The 20,890-nt window shown below is 39.8% G+C and overlaps 1 protein-coding gene across 3 annotated transcripts in view; it reads right to left on the bottom strand.

Moving 5' to 3' along the window:
* CFAP20DC (CFAP20 domain containing) overlaps positions 1 to 20,890 on the bottom strand; it is a 248,538-nt gene that overhangs the window by 104,951 nt on the left and 122,697 nt on the right. The window lies entirely within an intron of this gene.

Here is a 20,890-nt window from a genome sequence, read left to right as displayed (position 1 = left end):
TGAATCTTCTTAGGGAAAATATGTAAATTACTGTGTAATCACAGTATTGCAGCAAACAAGATAAATACAAGAATGATCACCTAAATGTCTAATTAGTTTCTCTGCAGAGTCAGATTTATGCCGGAGTATCTAATTGCAACCTAACATTTTAATGAAGGTTTCAACATGGTATAAATAAGACTAACAAACAATATTCATTTATTGTATTTCTTCCCTTGCCCCAAAACAATTTCCCTTTTGTAATGGTATTGCACACCTGCTAGGAGAAGATATGTTTATGGACTCTCTGCCGTACATCTAAAGAATTTCAGTTCAAAATTTGAAAGGACCTAACACAAGGCAATAGGGATAATCTCTGCACTATGGGTCAATCCAAGATGAAAATCACAACTAAGACAAATAATCATAATCTCTCTCTCTGTTCTGTGACAGCTATGCAATTTTCCAATCTCAGTTCTTTTGACTTTTCCCCTTGTTATCAATTTATGGCCATTGATTGCTACTGTATTTTCACATTTCTCTGTGAAACCATGAGGTTCTCAAGATTATAATGAAAGGCTGAAGAGAATGATCTCTGGTGCTGTATGCTGCACCTATGTCATGACCTCTGCTGAGCAGCCCTCTGACCAGACCAGCAACTCGGACCTGGAGGGCTCAGAAGAAGAGTCTGGGGAGGCAATGTTGGGGAGGACCAGTGGGGTCAGAGAGGGCTTGATGCTGCAGAGGCACCTGCTGAGCATACTTCAACAATACCAGAGACCACCCTGCTAGAGCTTGCAAGTGAGTCCTCACTGCCAGACCCAGAGATAACCACTAAGCCTCTACCAAGTAAGACATGAATCCGGGCTCAGGACCGTCTCCTACTCTGCAGGAAGGGCGGTGGCAGGGTAGGGCCCACGCTGAGGTAGCACAAAGAAAGTGGAGTGCCAGGGTGGCTGCTTACCACTTCCCTGGAAAGCACTGAAAGTGGCAATTCCTCACAGGATCATGGCAGGAGCCCAGCCCAGCCTCAAAGAGCTGCTCTCAATACCTGCCACCAGATGTTGCTGAGCAAGATCACCACTCAGCCTATTTAGGCTGAGGCTTGAGAAGACTGCATTGCTGAATCCACTATGTGCAACCCCTGTGCTCCGAGATCCCGGTCTTTGGCTGCTCTACACTCCCCAACCTCACCTGCTAAGTCAGTGGCTCTATTCCACAGGAGTCCAGATCTGGGCAGCCTGCAGAGCACAGGACATAGGACAACCTATAAAGGATGAATCTTTGATTTTTTTTAAGGACAATTTTTTTGTTGTTGTTTTAGGCATGCATCAAGCAACTTTAAGACAGGCATAGCTTTGTGTTCTGTGAGGTCACTAGGCGGTTGTAATCACAATGTACTCATCTTGCTTCCTTTATATGCAAAATGGCACATTAGGAGTGGGAACTGGAAGGACCAATAATAAGTTTAGAGATAGATCATGGCTCCTTCAGGCTTTGAAAGGACTTGGAACTTTTCTGTGCAGAGAGGAGTCTTTAGGACTTACTTAGGAAACCTAAGGAATGCACTTGTCTTGCTTTCTACTTTGTGAGGGTACAAATTTAACTTAATCATATTGCAAGAATATTGAGTTCACATTATTCATCCCTCTGGACAAATAGGATCCCAAAGTCTATTGGTCCTGGAAGAGAAACTGGAAGGAGGGAAGCAAATAGGCAGAAAATAGAAGGAAGTATCATCCTATTCTACAGTATTTAAAAGCAATTTAAACACCAAACTAGAGTGTCATCAGAGCCCAGACTGCCTTATCCCATTTATTTGATCAACTTCAGTCTGTTTCAGCCACCAACACAAAAATGTATGATTGGAGAGTATCTTGGCATGTGATACTGGAGAGTATCCTGGTATGTGGTTTGAGATATTAACACACCATACTAGTACAGCGGGCCACCAAATGTGGATGTTTGGCTAAAACTTCAGGGAGTTTTTGAATGTCTGCATCTATTAATCCACATGGAATGTCCTCATGATGCCCTAAGCAGGGCTTTACTCATTTCTTTGTCCTGAAACTGCTGGATACTGATGTATTTAGATCAGTCAGTCAATGCCTTTATTGGCATAAATTAAAATTAAACAAGCCTATATTTTGATATACAAAATACAACCAGAACTTATACCCTATAGTCCCTAATTCTCATAGCAATTAAGAGAAATCTCGCTACTGAGAGTGTAATATGGGGACACTGATCCGATAAAAGGAGAAAAACAAGCCTCACTTCTGGCAGGTTTTGCCTATTATGCAAAATAGGATTAATTAACACTTCCCGTATTTGGGTATAAAATTTACATCAGAGCAAAATATGAGCAATCGACTCTGGTTCCCTATTATTGCATGGACAGGTTATTTCATGATAGGGCAATCTGGCACATCTTCCATAAAAAACTGCAGATGGGAAAACATTAAATCCCCAAGGTCATAGGGATTCCCCTCCCAACGACCTTGGAGATATTCCAGCAAAGGACCAGCTGGGTGTGCTGAATCATAATGGGGAAGAAAAAAAAGTGTGCAAGGGATACTTCTAACCACCATTCTCCTCCTAATGCTGCAAAACAGCATTCTTGTTTTAAAAGAGATTCTTGTTTTAAAAGACCTCACACCAGTACTGGCAGTGACTACTCTCCCTGTTAGGGGTGATAATCTGGAGAGTTCAGAAATGTTGGCAGCTCTACCTGAGCCAGTGGAGATTCTGGTCTCTCCCACTATTATTACTTTTGCATCTTCTGCATCTTTGGATAAGCCTGAGAACTCAGAAAGCCTTGGAACTACAGTCCTACATGCCTTCCCAAATTACGGTGACCTCATAGAGTTTCTTCTAGAAGAAGAGGAAGTTAATTCAACCTTAGACAAGAACTCCTGTTTAGATCTTTCGAGTGATCATTGTTAACTCATTGGTGATATGATGATAGCCCTTCACCAAAGGCTGGACTGTATCCTTAATAACCTAAACTCTCTAACAGCTGTGGATAAGACCTTTTCCCTGAAGTTTGCTTCTACTTCCATCACTGCTGCAGCTGGTTCCAAGGTGAATGAACATTGGTTCGATTCAGTAGCTCTCTCCTCTCCAAGTCTTTTAAATCCCATAAACTTAACAAAGGAGTTGTGACTTGGATCCCTTAAAAATGACAATAGGGATACAGTCCAGATGCGTCGTTTGCTTAAAAATCAACTGGTATTCCATCTGCTATCTAACTATAGGAATGTAAATCAATGGTCTAACAAGAATAAAATTCATTTTGCATTGAGCCAGCTCCTTAGAATAGGATTTTGTTTTATCAGTCTTAATAACATGGAATTTTTATCATGTTTTAAGACTGGGAGAAGAATACTGTTGCCTTTTAAAAGTCCGTTAATACCATTGATGTTATTTAAGATAAGACCTTTAAAAGCTACTTTTGAAATTTTCCCTTCCAGAATTTTTTGTGAAGGCTCTCCAAAATGTTTATGCCCAGGTTATCGTGCAAAGAGCCATTCTTCCTGTGTACTATACTTTTATCCAACACAGAGCATTTGGACTTAAGTTTGCCTCCACAAAGTAATATAATGGTTATCTCACAGTCAGGCCCAGAGAAAGCAAACATGCAGTGCATCGTCCCTGGATCAATGTCAATAAATCTATCCAACAGTCTCCCTCACCTGGAGCAAAGGAATGTCTCCTCCTTGGTGGACCAACTTATATCTTCTTCCTGAAAGCTTCGTGCCTTAGTTGTACATCTCAAACATTCTTCTTCAACAACGTTGACAGATAATAATTCAGCATTACCTCAGGAATAGAGATGGGCACAAAACGAACTATGGAACAAAATTCCGTACCGAACAGCCAGTTCGTAGTCAAAGAACCACGTGTTCCATGGGGCTGTGTTTTTCCAAACCAAACAAACTTTTCTTACCGTTCCATTGCTGGTTCGGACAGTTTTGGCGCCAAATACTCCCTCGCCCAGGCAACAGTGGTAGTCTTTAGCTTGCCCCCAATCTGAGGACTCCAGACTTGATTGGCAGCTGTCCCTGCCAACTAAAGAGCTCCCACTCTGGCCTATCCAGCCAGGAAAAGGGGGGAGAAGGTTAGAATCTCCAAGGCAACTGAGGAGATGGGCCTTCAGCAGCCATGGTAACACCAATCTCTTCCTTCCAAATCTATGTTAGGCAGGTTTTTCTGCCAACCAGAGTGCTCCTGTGTTGTTTAATCTCTTGGCTTTTTCCATAAATAAGGGAAGCCGTGTGATTCCTGGTTTCAGTTTCTCTAGAGTGGGAGAGGGAGGAGAGCTTGGTGGCTTGGGTGTTGGCCCCCCTCAAGCCTCGAACCAGTTTGGAAATTGGGTGAGTTCATTAAGTTCGTGTTCCGTGTTAATTAATGAACCACAAACTGAGCGGTTCAATTTTTTTCATTCCGTGCCCATCTCTACTCAGGAAGAAACGCTGGGAATCTTAAGAACTGGGTCCAAATCAGGCCCAGATGATGGTCCCTTGCAGTACCAAATAATTCTCTGCCAGATTGATCCAGAGAAGCCTCAAAGACCTATTGCTCATCCATCAGAAGTTAGTTTTGACCCCATAGTTTCTTTAATAAAAGAACCCGTGACAGCATTCAATGATAAAACCGTCTCAGGATATGACCACCAGCTTAAACTGTCTAATGATTTCCTTGAACTCTTAGATATGCATCTTTCGTCCCTTCCTCTGGCAGTTCCATCTAAACACAACACAAATGGCAGTGTATTTTTCGATTGTAATCGATCTTTGGATAAGATCGTTGAAATGACTGACTGTCTAATAGCAACCAAATGCCATCTTTTACACTATTATTTTGGAACATCGCTGGATGGAGGAAAAAGGCATGTGATCCTGCCATTCTGAATTTTCTCAAGAGACATATTATCCTTCACCAGGAATCCTGGTCCCAGACTGATATACAATTGGATGGATATACATCCTTCTCAATCCCGGTTTCTAAAATAGGACAGTGGAGCCAATGTAGAGCAGGGCTGTGCTGTTTGATCTCCACACAGATGGAGTCTGAGCTTAAGATATTACCCTCCTGCCCCCCCTTGGCCCAAGATGCTCTTGTTAAACTGGCCCATTTAAGCATTTTCAATGTATATCTATCACCATCTTATAGTAGTACTGAACTCTTGGATCAATGGAGTTGCTTTAGTGAATATGTTGAAGCTCTTAAGTGTGAACACCCGTTCGCAGAAACTATGATTGTGGGTGACCTTAATGCCAGGATAGGGAAGGACAATAAGCTTTTTAATGAAGCTATGGTTTTGGATATTAATGATCCATCATTCAAGGATTTTATCCCCACTAGAGATTCTAAAGATATTCATGTTACCTCGGTGGGAATATGTTTAGCCAAATCCTGTACGTCATCTAGCAGATTAATTTTAAATGGGTCCTTCCCTCATGACACGTCAGGTAAATATACTTTTGCCTCTAACCAGGGTTGTAGTGTAATTGACTATGCTGTTATCTCCCCCAATTTGAAAAGATGGATCTTAGATTTCTCCATGGGGGCATGTGATGATAGCGACCACTTTCCGCTGATCACTGTCTTGTATGGCAAGGATTTGACTTTTATACTCAACATTCCTTCCCTTTCCCATGAAGCTTTGCCTATTTTTTGGAGAATTAAATGGTTCCCACAATTAAAGGATGTTGCTGCCGAGCTAATATACTCTGGTGGGGTCAGTGAGTCAATCCAACAACTAATTAATGCAAAGAATCCTTCTGACACACTCTCTGCCTATGATTGTTTGATGTATTTAGATACGGATTTTAGTTTATAGCTGATATATAGCTGATAACACCCAGACCCAATGCTTAATAGGCCCAGGCTAGGGCTGGAAGGGTTTCTGGATTTAGATATAATTGTTATGTTTTACCGTGAGATAATGTGCTTGTTCTAATGAACACTGTAACTCATCCTGAGTCCCTAGCAGACAGAAAGGCAGAATAACAATATAATAAATAAACGAAGATGTGTGCGTGTGTTATGTGCCATCAAGTTGCCTCCGACCTATGGTGAATTTATGAATGAAAGATCTTCCAAATGTCTTATGGTTAACAGACTTGCTCAGATTTTGCAAACTGAAGGACGTGGCTTCTTTTATTGAGTCAAACTATCTTGTTTTAGGTCTTCCTCTTTTTCTATTGCTGTCCACTTTTCCTAGCATTACTGACTTTTCCAAAGAGTCTTGTCTTCTTATGATGTGGGCAAAGTATGATAGCCTCAGTTTTGTCATTTTAGCTTCTAGGGAGAATTCAGGCTTGATTTGACCTAGAACTCACTTATTTGTCTCTTTGGCTATCCATGGTATCCACAAAACTCTCCTTCAGCACCACATTTCAAATGAATCAATTTTCTTCCTGTCAGTTTTCTTCATTGTCCAACTTTCACATCTATACATAGTAATGAGGAAGAGGAATACCATAGCTTGGATTATCTTGATCTTGGTCCCAAGACAGACATCATTATCTTTAAGAATCTTTTCTAGTTCCCTCACAACTGCTCTTCCAAATCTTAATCATCTTCTGATTTCTTCATTGCAGTCTCCCTTTTGATTGATGACTGAGCCAAGGAAAAGAAAATCTTGAACAATTTCAATTTCCTCATTGTCAACTTTAAAATTGTAATTTCTCAGTAGTCATTACTTTCGTTTTCTTGATGTTCAGATGTAATCCTGCTTTGGCACTTTCTTCTTTAACCTTCCTAAGTAGTCATTTCAAGTCTTCACTATTTTCTGCCAGTAATGTGGTCTCAAATTTTTAATATTCCCTTCACCAATTTTCACTTTTTCTAGGTCTAATCCAGCTTTCCTTATGATATGCTCTGCTTAGAAGTTGAACAGGTGGAGACATATGCAACCTTGTCCGACACCTTTGCCAATTGGAAGCCATTCTGTTTCCCCATATTCTGTCTGAACAATAGCCTCTTGTCCACAGTACAGATTGCATATCAGAACAATTAGATGTTGTGGCACCCCCATTTCTTTAAACATTATCCATAGCACTTCAAGATCCACACAGTAGCTTTGCTGTAATCTATAAAACATAGGCTGATTGTCTTTTGAGATTCTGTTATATGTTCCATTAGCCATTGTAAATTTGCAATATGATCTCTAGTACCTCTTCCTTTTTTGAATCCAGCTTGAAAATCTGGCATTTCTTGTTCCATACATGGTAAGAGTCTTTGGTGTAGAATTTTGAGCATCACTTTGCTTGCATGGGAAATTAGTCTGTGGGTGATTGTTTTGTCTTCCATATTTGTTGACAGATTCTTGTTAAGATTTCTATAGCTTGAAATAATTCTATTTGTATTCCATCTACTCCAGGTGCTTTGTTTCTCCTAAATGTGTTGAGTGCAGCTTTTCCTTCACTTTCTAAGATTTCTGGTTTCTCATCAAAAGATTCTTCTTCAAAGGAATCCGTCATCCTTGCATTTCTTTATAGTTCTTCAGTGTATTGCTTCCATCTTTCCTTTATTTTGTCCTGATCAGATACTGTATTTCCATGTTGATCTTTCAGCATCCTGAGCCATGGCTTGAATTTCCCTTCGATTTCACGGATCTTATGGAACAGATTTCTTGTTCTGCTTTTTTCATTGTTTTCTTCTATTTCCTTGGACTCAGTATTATAATAAATTTCTTTGTCTCTGCATGCAAATTGCTGAAAAGCTGCATTTAGAATTCTAACTCTATTCCTGTTACCTTTTGTTTTTATTTCTCATCTGTCTTTAGCAATTTTAAGAGTTTCCATTTAGGCTTCTTCTTTCTTTTGGCTACAAGACTAGTCTTTGCACATTCTTCCTTGGTAATAAGTCTGGTTTCATCCCATAGTTCTTCTGGTTCACGATCAATTAAACTTAGCATTGCAAACCTGTTTTTTACATGATCTTTAAATTCTTCAGGAATATTATTTAGATTGTATTTTGGCACTATGATTCTTTTAGTGTTTCTCTTCAGCTTTATTCTAATTTTTGATATTAGTAACTCATGATCTGTATCAAAATCAGCTCCTGGTCTTGTTTAAGTGGAGAGAATAGAGCTTTCATCTTCTGCTTCCAATTAGTAATCTGTTTGGTTCCTGTATTGGTCACTCAGTGATTTCCACACATACAATCATCTTTTTGGTTGCCTGAAGTATGTGTTAGCAAAGAACAGGTTGTTGTCTTTACAAAATTCTCTGAGTCACTCTCCTGCTTCAATTTGTGATCCTAGTCCAAATTTTCCAACGTTTGATTCTGCTTTGTCTCCTTTTATGTTCCAGTCATCTATGATTATCAGCATATCTTGTTTAGGCATATGATCAATTTCTTCTTGGACGCTTGCGTAAAAGTTTTCATTTCTTCCTCCTCAGCATCTGTAGTTGGGGCATAAACTTGAATGATGGTAATGTTAACAGGCCTTATATGAAATCTGATTGATATTAATTGGTCAGACTTTGCGTTGTAGCTCTTCACTGCTTGTGCTATGTCTCACCTCAGTATTAGAGCAGCACCATTTCTTTTGAGTTTATAATCTCTTACCTTGAAAACCCTATGATGAGACAAATGAAGGTAGACAGGACGTAGTTACAATATTTAGGTGTCATCAGATGGCTTACCACCTAAGTCTGTAAGGATAATATGATCTCTGAGGAGAAAGAACATTATGAAAATTGGGTTGGGTTCCTATGACATAAGCCCCACTCACTCTCCCACTGTGAGGAAGATTTTCCCTCCAAAACTGTCATGATTGCTTGCTGTGGCTGGGCAGCTTCTGGTAGCATGTCTCCAGGTGTAATTTAAAAGGTCTTTTTGTCCCACATTTTAACGTACATATTTATGGTTTATATCCCAGCCCAAATATGTGGTAGGAGAGAAGCAAGAGCCCACATCTTCTTCAAATGAAATGGCACTAGAGGCTGAGTAAAGTTCAAAAGGAAACAGCAAGTTTATTAAACAGGCAGGGTTGGTATATAGGTAGGCAGAGAAAAGTAAAGCGGAGGTAAACTTTGGTTGTAGAACAGAATACTTCTCAAGCATTAGGCACAATAATCTTCTTAAAGCTTAGTTTCAGTAGTCACAGATCTTAAAAGTGAGATGTTGGTAGTTTAGGACTTAGGTTACTTTAACATGGTTTCTTCAAATACTTTAGGTGTTCTGACTTCAAGATAGCACTCTTTACCCTCTGTATCAGACCCAGGGTCCTCCTCAGAGCCAACCCCTCCTTTAGACAATGGGCAGGTATTATTCTTTTCCAAAAGATATAACCCTGATTACTTGGCTGAAGGGGAGTGTCCTTTCACTACCCACTTCCTCTGCCAACAACATACCCCCAGTTCTTTCTTGTCTGTGTAAATTAGTACTAGCTTCCACACTTAAATACTTTAACAAAAAGTTTTTATAAACTTAAAGCTATCCCAGTTAGGGAAAACTTTTCCTTTTTCCTCACACAGAGTTACTAGTCTGATCCTCCTTGTCAGACTCCAAACTTCAACGCCTCCAACAATTCTGTCAGCACCAATTGTTACCTTCTCACTGGCCAATCACAGAGAGGGGGGAGCAGCTTGTCAATCATTCTCCCTTCAGACAGTTTTAAAACCCTTTCCTTTTCACTTTCTGGGTGCTGCATTTAGTACTTTTCATTTAAAAGCCCATTCCGTCACAGCCCCTGATAGAGGTCAGTCTCTCCGGATTGGTAAGTGCATGACATTGGACATCTTTGATGATTTTCTAAGCCTTAAATGCAGGTTTGTGGTGAAGACCAGAAGCTTTTTTCATCTGATTTCTCTCATTCAACCTAGATTTGAAACTACTGGCCACTAAATATGAACTTGAAGCTTGACTCCCTATGACTACACTATGACTACACTTATTTATTTACTAGCTTGATGCCCGTGCTTTGCTACAGTATTTAACTACTTTAAATCCAGTTATAATGTTTATGGGTAAGTAACATTTTTTGGTTGGGGGAGGGGATTGAGTCGGTTTTGTAGTATAATAGCGTAGTACCCGAGCTTCACAAAACTGTTTGAATAAAGCAAAGCATGTTGATGCCTAAAACTGATGAAGTGAATTTCGAAATGTAACATTTATTGAAGAGATTTTTAAAAGGAAAAGATTGTAGTGCAATAAATAAAGTGAAAAATACGTGCAACTTTTTTTTTTCTACTGAAGGACGACCTCATTGGTGATTTTCTCCACTTTGGAGCCCCAACTTTGAGGAGAAGTTTGTGGGCTTGGAAGCCAGGAGGGTTGAGCATGTTGAGGAAATCCACAAGGTAGTGGACCGCATCATTCATTTGCACCACTGAGTCCACAGATCTGTACTCCATGTCTGCCACTTTGAGGGAGTTAAGTTGCGTTTCATTAATGATGGCAGCCTTGTCGTTCTTGGGGATCAGAATGGCACATTTGCACAGCCCGTCCATGGACTATTGCCTGATAATGGCGATATCAGGGTATATCATGGCTGTTAGGTCTGCTAGGGTCGTCACTGCAGTGCCCAGGCCTGCAGGGACAGTAACCTTTCCCTTGGACTTGGGACTTACTGGTACTTGGCCACTGCTGCTCAGTGCACTGCAGGAGTACGATGTGCTTATTTCTTTGTCACATCTTTAAGTTGCTTCCTCCTTTTAGCATTGGTATATCTTGCACAAGGTCTGCCAGGAGGCTTCGTGGGGGCAGTAAGAGATGATGGCTGCAAGAGGTGCGAGGTGGATTTGGACTGAGGGAGGGATGGTGTGGTGGGCACTTTGGCAGGTTCATGTAACAGGTTCGCATTGAAATGGCCCCTAGAAAGGTCATGCATCATCTCCCCATGAACATTTAAAAACTCAGTCGCCATACTGACTTTTATAAAAAATCCCTTTTCAGGAGTCTTGTACTGTCTTTCTTCAACTGTCTGCAGTTTCCTTTGTGTGATTTTTACCTCAGAACACAGAGTTCCACAGCTGACCCATCAGCCTGCCAGCCAAACAGGAAAGCCAGGCCCCACAGAGAGATTGGCAACCCTAGACTTGGAGGTGTATTTTTACCTCAGGACACATTCAGTGACTGCCAATAGCATGTACATACTCTTTAAAATGTTGGAGAGATGACCAATCAAGGCTGCATATGCAAATGATGTCAGGGAAGAGTGGCAGTTGGCGGGGGAGGGGGAGGGAGGACCCTGCCAGCCACACAGGGAAGTTGTATCCCTATGGGAAAACACATTTTACCCCTTTTTACCCCCTTAGGGGGCGAATTTCTTAAAATCTCTTCTTAGTGAGCCTCTACACCACAAAAGGAATGTTCTCCCCAAATTTCAAGTTTCTAGGTTCAGGGGTTTGGGCTGGGCGTTGATTAGTCAGTCAGGACACTTGTCTTTATATATATATATTTTTTTTTTGAAAATTTTTTTATTGGGTTAGAATATTTTTATTTTTACATTACATTCAATTTTCCCCAAATTTTTCATTTCTAACCCCCTCCCTTTCCCCCCCTTTTGTTGACTTCCAACAGCTTTCCCACCCTTTGTCCCTTTTCCCTTACTTCTATTAAATTCCTCTGTCTAAAACAGATATACATTCTCCATTATATTAAGCAGTACATCTTTAACTACTTTTCTTATTATACACCCAAACTGTACATCTTTAGATAAACAATTTATCCCATTTTCCAGTTTTGAATATTTCTATATATCATAAACCTATATATCATAAACCATAAAAATTTCCCACATTTAAATCAAACAAATCAAACAATTTGATTTGTTCTCTATATATTACTCATTTCATCTTTTTATGGTAATTCTATATAGCTCATCACATAATCAATCAATTTGACTCTTCTGTACATTCAGTTTGGTGCATATAAATCTTATCAAAGAGAGAAAATATTGTTAGTTACTCAATCCTCATGTTTAAACCTTATCATTAATTATTCTCTATCAATGTTCTATCAGTTAACCTATACATATCTATATATATATCAATCTATTAATCTAACTGCTTATGAATTCACATTTCTCTTCCTCCCCCGGTAAAGTCACCCCTCTTTTTTATACTTTTATTATACTTCAGTAGTTCTCAAACTGCCACAGTTTTCCTCCCACCTCCCATTTCTTCTCCAGATATTGTTTCAGCTTCTCCCAGTCTGTGTTAAACTGCCCTGAGTCCAGATCTCTCAGTTTTCTTGTCATCTTGTCCATTTCAGCCATATACAGCAATTTGTAGATCCAATCTTCAATAGTTGGCACTTCTTGTACTTTCCATTTCTGCGCATACAAAAGTCTGGCTGCTGCTGTCATATAAAATATTAACGTCCTATGATGGGCTGGAATTCCCTCCATTCCCAAGTTTAGTAGCAGGAGTTCTGGGTTCTTATTTATTTGAAATTGTAAAATTTCACTCATTTCTCTTATTATTTCACCCCAGTACTGCCTGGCTACCTCACACGACAACCACATATGATAGAGGGAGCCCTCATGCTTCTTACATTTCCAGCATTTATTAGAAATGTTCAGATTCCCTAGCGCAATCTTCTTTGGTGTCATGTACCAACGATAGATCATTTTGTAAATGTTCTCTTTAATATTAGTACATGTCGTTGTCTTCATTGTAGTTTTCCACAAGTATTCCCATGCCTCCATTGTTATTTCTTTATTGAAATTTATAGCCCATTTCACCATCTGTGTTTTAACTATCTCATCCTCAGTATACCATTTCAACAGTACTTGGTATACCTTGGATATTCTTTTCTTGTCTTCTTTAAGAAGGGTCTGCTCTAGTTCCGAGTTCTCTGTTCGTATGCCTCCCTTTGCAGAGTCCGAATTATATAAGTCTCTAATCTGTCTATACTGGAACCAATCATAGTTAGGTGATAGTTCCTCTTGCGTCTTTATTCTAAGTTTAGATACTTCAGTTTTAGTTATTTCTTTGTACGTTAAACATTGTTGTTCATTATCAACAGCTCTCGGATCAATCACCTCGTATGGAACCACCCACAGGGGGGTTCCCTCTTGTAGGTAAATTCTATACTTCTTCCAGATTGTATATAAACTTCTCCTTACAAAATGATGCAGGAACATCGAGTTGACCTTTACTTTGTCATGCCATAGGTATGCGTGCCATCCAAAATTTTTTTTATATCCCTCTAGGGCTAATAGTTTCTTATTCTTTAATGTCATCCACTCTTTTAACCAAACTAGGCAGATTGCATCATGATAAAGTCTCAAGTTGGGCAGTTGCATTCCGCCTCTTTCCTTTGCATCTTGTAAAACTTTTACTTTCACTCGAGGCTTCTTGCCTGCCCAAACAAAATCTGATATTTTCCTCTGCCATTTTTCAAATTGTTTAGAGTCTCTGATGATTGGTATTGTCTGTAGCAAAAACATTACTCTTGGTAACACATTCATCTTAACTGCTGCAATCCTGCCCAACCATGACAAATTCAATCTATTCCATTTGATCAAGTCTCTCTCTATCTGGGTCCATAATTTTTCATAATTATTCTTGAACAGATCTATATTTTTTGCAGTCAGCTCAACTCCCAAATATTTCACCTTACTAGTTACTTCACAGTCCGTTGTTTCCATTAACAATTGTTGTTTCTGCTTAGTCATGTTTTTGCATAATATCTTTGACTTCTTTTTGTTAATGAAGAAACCTGCCAAGTCTCCAAACTCCTTGATCTTGTCTATCACTTTTGGCATGTTCTCCAGTGGGTCTTCTACAATTAACATTATGTCATCTGCAAATGCTCTGACCTTATATGAATAGTCCTTTATTTTTATTCCTCGTATTTCCTCATCTTGTCGGATTTGTATCATCAGAATCTCCAATACTAAAATGAACAACAATGGAGATAACGGGCAACCTTGTCTTGTTCCTTTACTAATCGTCAATTTCTTGGTCAGTTCATCATTCACTACAATTGCTGCAGTCTGGTCTCTATAAATTTCCTTAATTGCTCTGACAAATCTTTCTCCCAGTTGTAGCTTTTCCATAGTGGCAAACATAAAGTCCCAGTTTAAATTGTCAAACGCTTTTTCAGCGTCTACAAAGAAGAAACCAACCTCTTTGTCACAACGCTTGTCATAATATTCAATAGCATTGATCACTGTCCTTAAATTGTCTCTTATTTGTCTGTCTGGCAAAAAGCCTGCTTGTTCCTCTTCTATGACTTCCGAGAGCCACCCCTTCAATCTCTCCGCCAATATCTTCGCAAAAATTTTATAGTCATTGTTAAGTAGTGATATAGGTCTGTAATTTTTCACGTTGGTCAGGTCTTGGCCCTCTTTTGGGATCAATGATATATTCGCTTCACTCCAAGTATCTGGAATCCTTTGATCCCTAAAAACTCCATTCATCACCTCTTTTAGGAATGGTGCCAGTTCATTGGCCATTGTCTTATAAAATTTAGCCGTAAGTCCATCTGGCCCTGGCGCCTTTCCTAGATTTGCGGATTGTATTGCCTTGCTTATTTCCTCATCAGTTACTTCACTGTTCAACTTATTTCTCCAAGCTTCCGAGATTTCTGGAAGTTTAGTTTTCTCCAGATATGATGCTATTGATTCTTTGTTTACTTCTTTTTTATTATACAGCTTAGCATAGAATTTATAAAAGGCTCTACTAATGGTAGTCTGCTCCAAGTACGTTTTATCTTCTTCACAGATTTTATTTATTATTTTCTTTTCCCTTTTCTTCTTCAATTGCCATGCCAGATATTTCCCAGGTTTATTAGCACCCTCAAACGCTTTTTGATTCAGTCTTTTAAGGTTCCACTCCAATTCTTTATTACTCATTGCTGTTAGCTGTTCTTGATGAATTTTGATTTCCTGGTATATTTTCTTTTTCCCTGGTCTCTTTTTTAACTGTGCTTCTTTGGCTTTTATTTTCTCCTCAATCTCTTGTCTTTTCTCCTCTTTCTTTTTTCTTGCTCTGCCATTTAAGTCCATTAGTATGCCCCTTACAACCGCCTTATACGCATCCCAAACTTTGTTGGTTGGTACTTCTTTATTCACGTTGTACTGTATGAAAAACTTTGTCTCTCTTCTCAGTATTTCCATATTCTCTCTTTCCTGTAACAGGTCCTCATTTATTCTCCAGGCTTTCCTTTTTCTCCTTTTTCCAAATTTCCACATAATTGGGTTGTGATCTGAGCCTACCATCGGCATTATTTCTACCTCCTTAGTCCATAACACTAAATCTTTTGAGGCCCAGATCATGTCGATTCTTGATAGTGTAAAATGCCTTGCAGAATAAAAAGTAAACTGTCTGGTTTTAGGGTATTCTCTCCTCCATACATCTTCGAGAGTCTCTTGTTGAATCAACTCAAAAAAGAGCTTTGGCAATAGTCCTCTTTTCTTTTGTACTGTTGTAGTCTTTTTATCTAATTCCAAATCTGTCACTCCATTGAAGTCTCCAGCAAGAATTATCTGATCATATACAAGATCGTCTAAATGCTTCCTTAAATCCTCAAAGAAGCTTTCCTTTGCACCGTTAGGTGCATAAAGTCCGACTACCAACACTTTCTTTAAATTCCAATTGCATTCCACTGCTACAAATCTAGCTTCCACATCTCTCATAACAAATTTTGGCTGCAGCTCCTCTTTTATGTACAACACCACTCCTCTTTTTTTCTTGTTGGAGGCCGCTACAAATTCTTTGCCCAATTTTCCAGATTTTAAGTATTTTATATCCTGTTTTCTGATATGGGTCTCTTGCAAACAAACAATATCACATTTTTGTTTTAGTAGCCAATGAAAAATATTTTTCCTCTTATTCGGTGAGTTTAGTCCATTTACATTCCAAGATAATACTTTACACTCCATATTCATAGTTTTGTTGGTAAGTCTTTTTCATTGTCCTTAATAAATCGCTCCATCTCTCGCTCAGATCTAATGCGTTTTTTTGCCCCTCCAAACTCAAAGGACACTCCTTCCGGTAGCTCCCATCTGTACCTGATATTCATGTCCTTCAAAGTCTGAATTAGCACTTTATATTTTTTCCGGTCCAATAACACTGATCTGGGCAGTTCCTTCATTATAATGATCGTCTTGCCATCAATCTCCAATGGATCTTGAAACTGTTTTGTCACAATCCTCTCTTTCATGTTTCTAGTTGTAAACTGCACAATCACATCCCTTGGTAATTTCCTCTGGGTTGCAATTCTCGAGTTCACACGGTACGCCACATCTAGGATAGCCACAACTTCCTCCTCCTCCTTCCCCAGGTATTCAGCCAACACCTCAGTCATCTGTTCTTGCGCTGACTTCCCTTCCACTTCTGGCAGACCACGAAAACGAAGCTGCTTCTCCATGTGTTTAGTTTCTGCAACTGACATCCTCCCCTTCACCAATCTCATCTCTGTTTCTTGCGTGTCTATTAAATTCTCCATCGCGTCTTCTACTGTTTTAACTCTCTGCTGCGTTCCTTGTAATTCACTACTAATCGTTTCCATACCTTTTTTCACTTCTGACAGCTCCGACTTTACTGTCTGTGTAACCTCTTTAACCTCTTTAATAAGCTCCAATTTCGTGTCCTTAAGTTCTTTAATCATGTCTACAAGTTTTTTGTCCAGATTTTTATCCAGATTTTCTATTGCCGATTGCCACTCTTTTTTCGACATCGTGGGGCTTGCTTTAGCTCGCTCCCACGAATCTGCTCTCTTCCTTAACTCCGTGGCGTATAATTAAACGTTTTTCTTTTTTCAAATGTCCCAATCTTTGCCAAAATTAGAATTTTAAAATGTCCAAAATGTCGGGCGTCTTTTCTCTATGGTTTCTCTATGTTGCTGTAATCCAAAATGGCCTACTTCCTCTTCCGCTGAAGCCGCGACCCTTCCCCTTTCAAAAATGGCAATTCCCTACTTCCTGTCCTTCGGCAAGGGCCGCTTCTCTCCAGCCACTCTATTGTTGTTACGCACTTCCTGTCTCCCGTCTACCCACAGCAGGTCTCGCGATGGTGTCTTTTTCCCACAGCTCCAAAACCACAGGTATTCAAAACAATAGTCCGATTTCTGTAATAACTTCTTTAAACTTAGTCTCTTTTAAAATACAACTCCTGCCGAGTCTTCACCTCCTTTTCGCTAGTCTGTTGCAGTTTAAAAATCTACTTTCTTTCCTCTCTGTTTTTATCAATCTGTCCCGTTTCAAAAGATAGCGATCTTTACCTTCTCTTCACTTTTCTCGGGTTGTAATCGCTGTTTCGATCTTAAATTCTCCTCTCAGCTTCCTTCCCCAATCGAAGCTTGTGTATGTAGGTCTTATGCCAGCCGAATTGGCCCCAAAACTGCCGCAGAGATTATAGCCGACCCGTCGCAAGGTGGGACCTCAAGGATCGGGGGGAGACTCGTTGGGTAGAGCCCCCCCTCGTCCGAGATCTAGCTCACCCTAGGGTCTTGAGCGTTCTTTGCCTGCTCCCCGCCTGAGAGCAGTCGGCCGCGGGCTATTTTCACCCCTCCGGCCGGTTAAAACGGCAGTCCGGTCAGCCCCGCGAATGGAGCTGCGTTAGACCTCCATGAATCCCAAACCGGAAGTCTCTTGTCTTTATATATATATATTTATTTGTTTGTTTGTTTATTTCACATTTCTATTCCACTCTCCCCGTGAGCGGGCTCAGGGTGGATCACAACCCATTAAAATACAAGAAAATTCCATTTCCATAAAACATTTTAAAACATCATTAAAATAAAAACATTTCTAATTATGCGGTCAGCTTTACAAACTAAAACAGGATGGTGGACAGCCTTTGCAGTGAGGATTAGATTTTATAAACCCCTTGTTTTTTCAGGCCTGTGGAGGCCCAGACCTCAGCCATGTGCCTAGTGGAACAGCTCTGTCTTACAGGCCCAGCAAAAAGATAGTAGGTATTGCCGGGTGTTGGTCTCAGTAGACAGAGGGTTCCACCAGGTGGGAGCCAGGACCAAGAAGGCCCTGGCTCTGGTCATGGCTAAGCAGGCTTCCTTGGGGCCAGGGACCACCAACAGCTGTTTATCTCGATTGGAGTGTCCTCTGGGAAATATATGGGGAGAGACGGTCCCGCAGATATGCTGGTACCAGTCCACATAGGGCCTTATAGGTCAGTACCAAAACTTTGAATCTGATCCGGTACTCCACAGGCAACCAATGCAGCTCGCGTAATATCGGTGTTATATGCCACTTTCATAATAACGCGCACAGCTGCATTTTCTGCCAGCTGTAATCTCTGGGTCAGGCTCAAGGGCAGCCCCGCAGTAATCTAGTCTAGAGATGACCATTGCCTGGATCATTGTAGTTAAGTCACTTCTCTGCCTTTGTCAACAGTCAGAAACCTGAATGTATTTTAGAGGAATTTGAGGGGAGGGGGAAAGCTGTGAAGACTCTTTTATGGGCAGTAGTTAAACTAGTAGAGCTCTCAGGAATTTAATGTTATATTTTTATCAATATGATAGCAAAAAACCTAATAGACAAGGGATAGAAAGGCAAGAAGAATTTGTCACTAGAAGGGAAATCAGTGATAGTCAGCACTGTCTATTCCTGCCTACCTTTGGATCTTCCTTCTGCAGGTACTTTAGCTGAGTTATGTCTTTCTAAGGCTGGCAAGATTTCCTGGGAGCTAACCATGAGCTGGTAGAGGCTTGATTGGGTAAGTACAGGAGAGCAATTGTTCATTAAGTAGCTGTCTCAGTGTCCAGAAGACAAACTGCCAAGCAAGCTAACCACTTTGGTTTTTTATTTTTTAAAAGAAACCTGTTCCACAGAGATATAGTATGGAATAATATGAAAGGCAGACATTTGTAACTGGGACAAGTAAAAAGTTTCAGTATTCTTGATGATTGGGTTCTTTTGGTGCTTAAATTTAATAAGGGCTTACAAGAATAATTTATTTTTAGCTCTTTCTTTTTAATCATGAAAGCATGGGAGCTCTTTATTTATATGCCCTGCTCTGGTAGTCTTTGTTTAATCCTGCAAATCTTTATCAATGCTCTGAAGCAAATTCTGTTGCAGGGTGTTTGATTTCCATAATCCCTGCAGTGCAGACATTTTATATTTTATGTGAATTACTTTAGAATCCTTTGAAACACAGAGATTTATTCTCTTACTTTGGAAGAACAGAGATGTTAAAGAACATAAAATTTGTGCCATGCAGTTCATTATCTGTGTGTCTTTTTGGTCCTCATTTCTTGAAATACCATGTGACCATTCTAAACTGAAGATGGAGAAGGGTGTGTGTAATGATTTCAAGTAAATGGGTGCATGTGTCTTTAAATGCTTGGTGAGATAGGTGAAGAGTGGTGGTGAGAGAGGGATGAGTGAGTGATATGATTGGTTGATGACTGAGAGTGGGCGGAGTGAATGCAGTTTGAGACTGACAGGTTAGAGAGAAAAGTTTCAGTCAGGAGAAAGCAGGCTAGCTGTGTGCTGCCTGAGTATGTAGAAGGATTTATGAGAGAAATATAACTTGTATGGAACCTGAACTGAGCATGTTTGTGAAAGGACACTCAGTCAGGGAAAGAGAGGCCAGCTATGTGCTGCCTGAGCAGGTTTAATATTTCTGTGAATGAGAGTCAGAGAAAGAGAGGCTAGCTGTGTGCTACCTGAGGAGTTTTAAGCATATCTGTGAGAGAAATATTGAGTTAGAGAGAGAGGCTAATTGTGTGTGACGACTTAGAAGAGATCTGTATGAATGAGTAACTTTAAGAACCGAGAACTACGTTTATGAAACCAATACGCTTCTTGACTAAATAAAAGTTTGTTTTGTTTTGTTATATCCCAGAGTAGCTGTCATTGCTATATCCCATTCCTATCCTCAGGGCCACATAGAACCACGAAGGAGCTTAAGCACGTTACCAAAGGGAAAATTTAAATAAAGTATCTTGGAATAATATATTCCTGGTGGCAGCAAACTACCCAGAGGGTGTAAGGGAAAGATTAAAGGCAAAATCTACCCCAAAGAAAGTAAAGGTCATAACAGTGTGGTTGTATAGTGAAGACAGTATTACAAAAAACAGTTCTCAAGCTTCAAGAAAGCAACCTTCTTTGGAAATACTATGTACAGAAAGCAATGGGATTGGTGCTTCTGAAGTCTGCAACAATGGTTTTAAATGACATTTATTCTTCAAGCTGACTCACCTGTGCACGGTTATTACTTTATGGATGCAACATCCCAAAATGACTTGCATCACAGATTTAAAGCCTTTTGCTCATGTCATCTCCAGTGTAATGCTTCTCAGCGCAGCTGGTTCATACATTTTAGCTGCTGCTGATCAAATACATAGGAAAGAGTACAGAGAAGACAGGAGATCTACACCAGCCTTAGAATCTCATTCTTGAGTAGCAATATAGAGTTTCCAAACACCTTAGAAAGCTAGTGTCATATAATGACCTTGGCCCAATCATACATATATACTCACACTTTCTCTCAAGGTTTTTATGAGGATGAAAAATGGGATCACTCCCTATATGTCGATCTTTACTTCTTGGAGCAAGGGAAAGACAGGTTAATGAATCCTGCAGCACTTATGCTTTCTTTACTGGATAAGTATAATCAATTTGTAACACTTCGAATAATTAAGACAGTAAGAAAGAATACTGTGTTTTACTGCATGAAATCAAGTGGAAACCCTGCCATACAAAAAGGATAGAATAAATGTTGCAAGATTTATTCACTCTGCCATTCTTTCCCAACTGTCTATAGGGGAACCAATTTCCAACTTTGCCACTGATGGAAAACCAATTATTTACACCGTCCATACTTGCTGTCAAACAAATTGTGTCCCACAAGAGTTCATTTCCTGTCCAAAATAATCAACGTAAGCAAACTGTCATGAAAAATAGTGTTGCTAAGATTATACAGGCTTTCAAATATTAAGGAGATGCACATGATATGTTTGGAAAGAACAACTATTG

This window comes from Eublepharis macularius, chromosome 4 (genome assembly GCF_028583425.1).
Source record: "Eublepharis macularius isolate TG4126 chromosome 4, MPM_Emac_v1.0, whole genome shotgun sequence".
NCBI lineage: Eukaryota > Metazoa > Chordata > Lepidosauria > Squamata > Eublepharidae > Eublepharis > Eublepharis macularius.
This window is presented reverse-complemented; position numbering and strand designations above follow the sequence as displayed.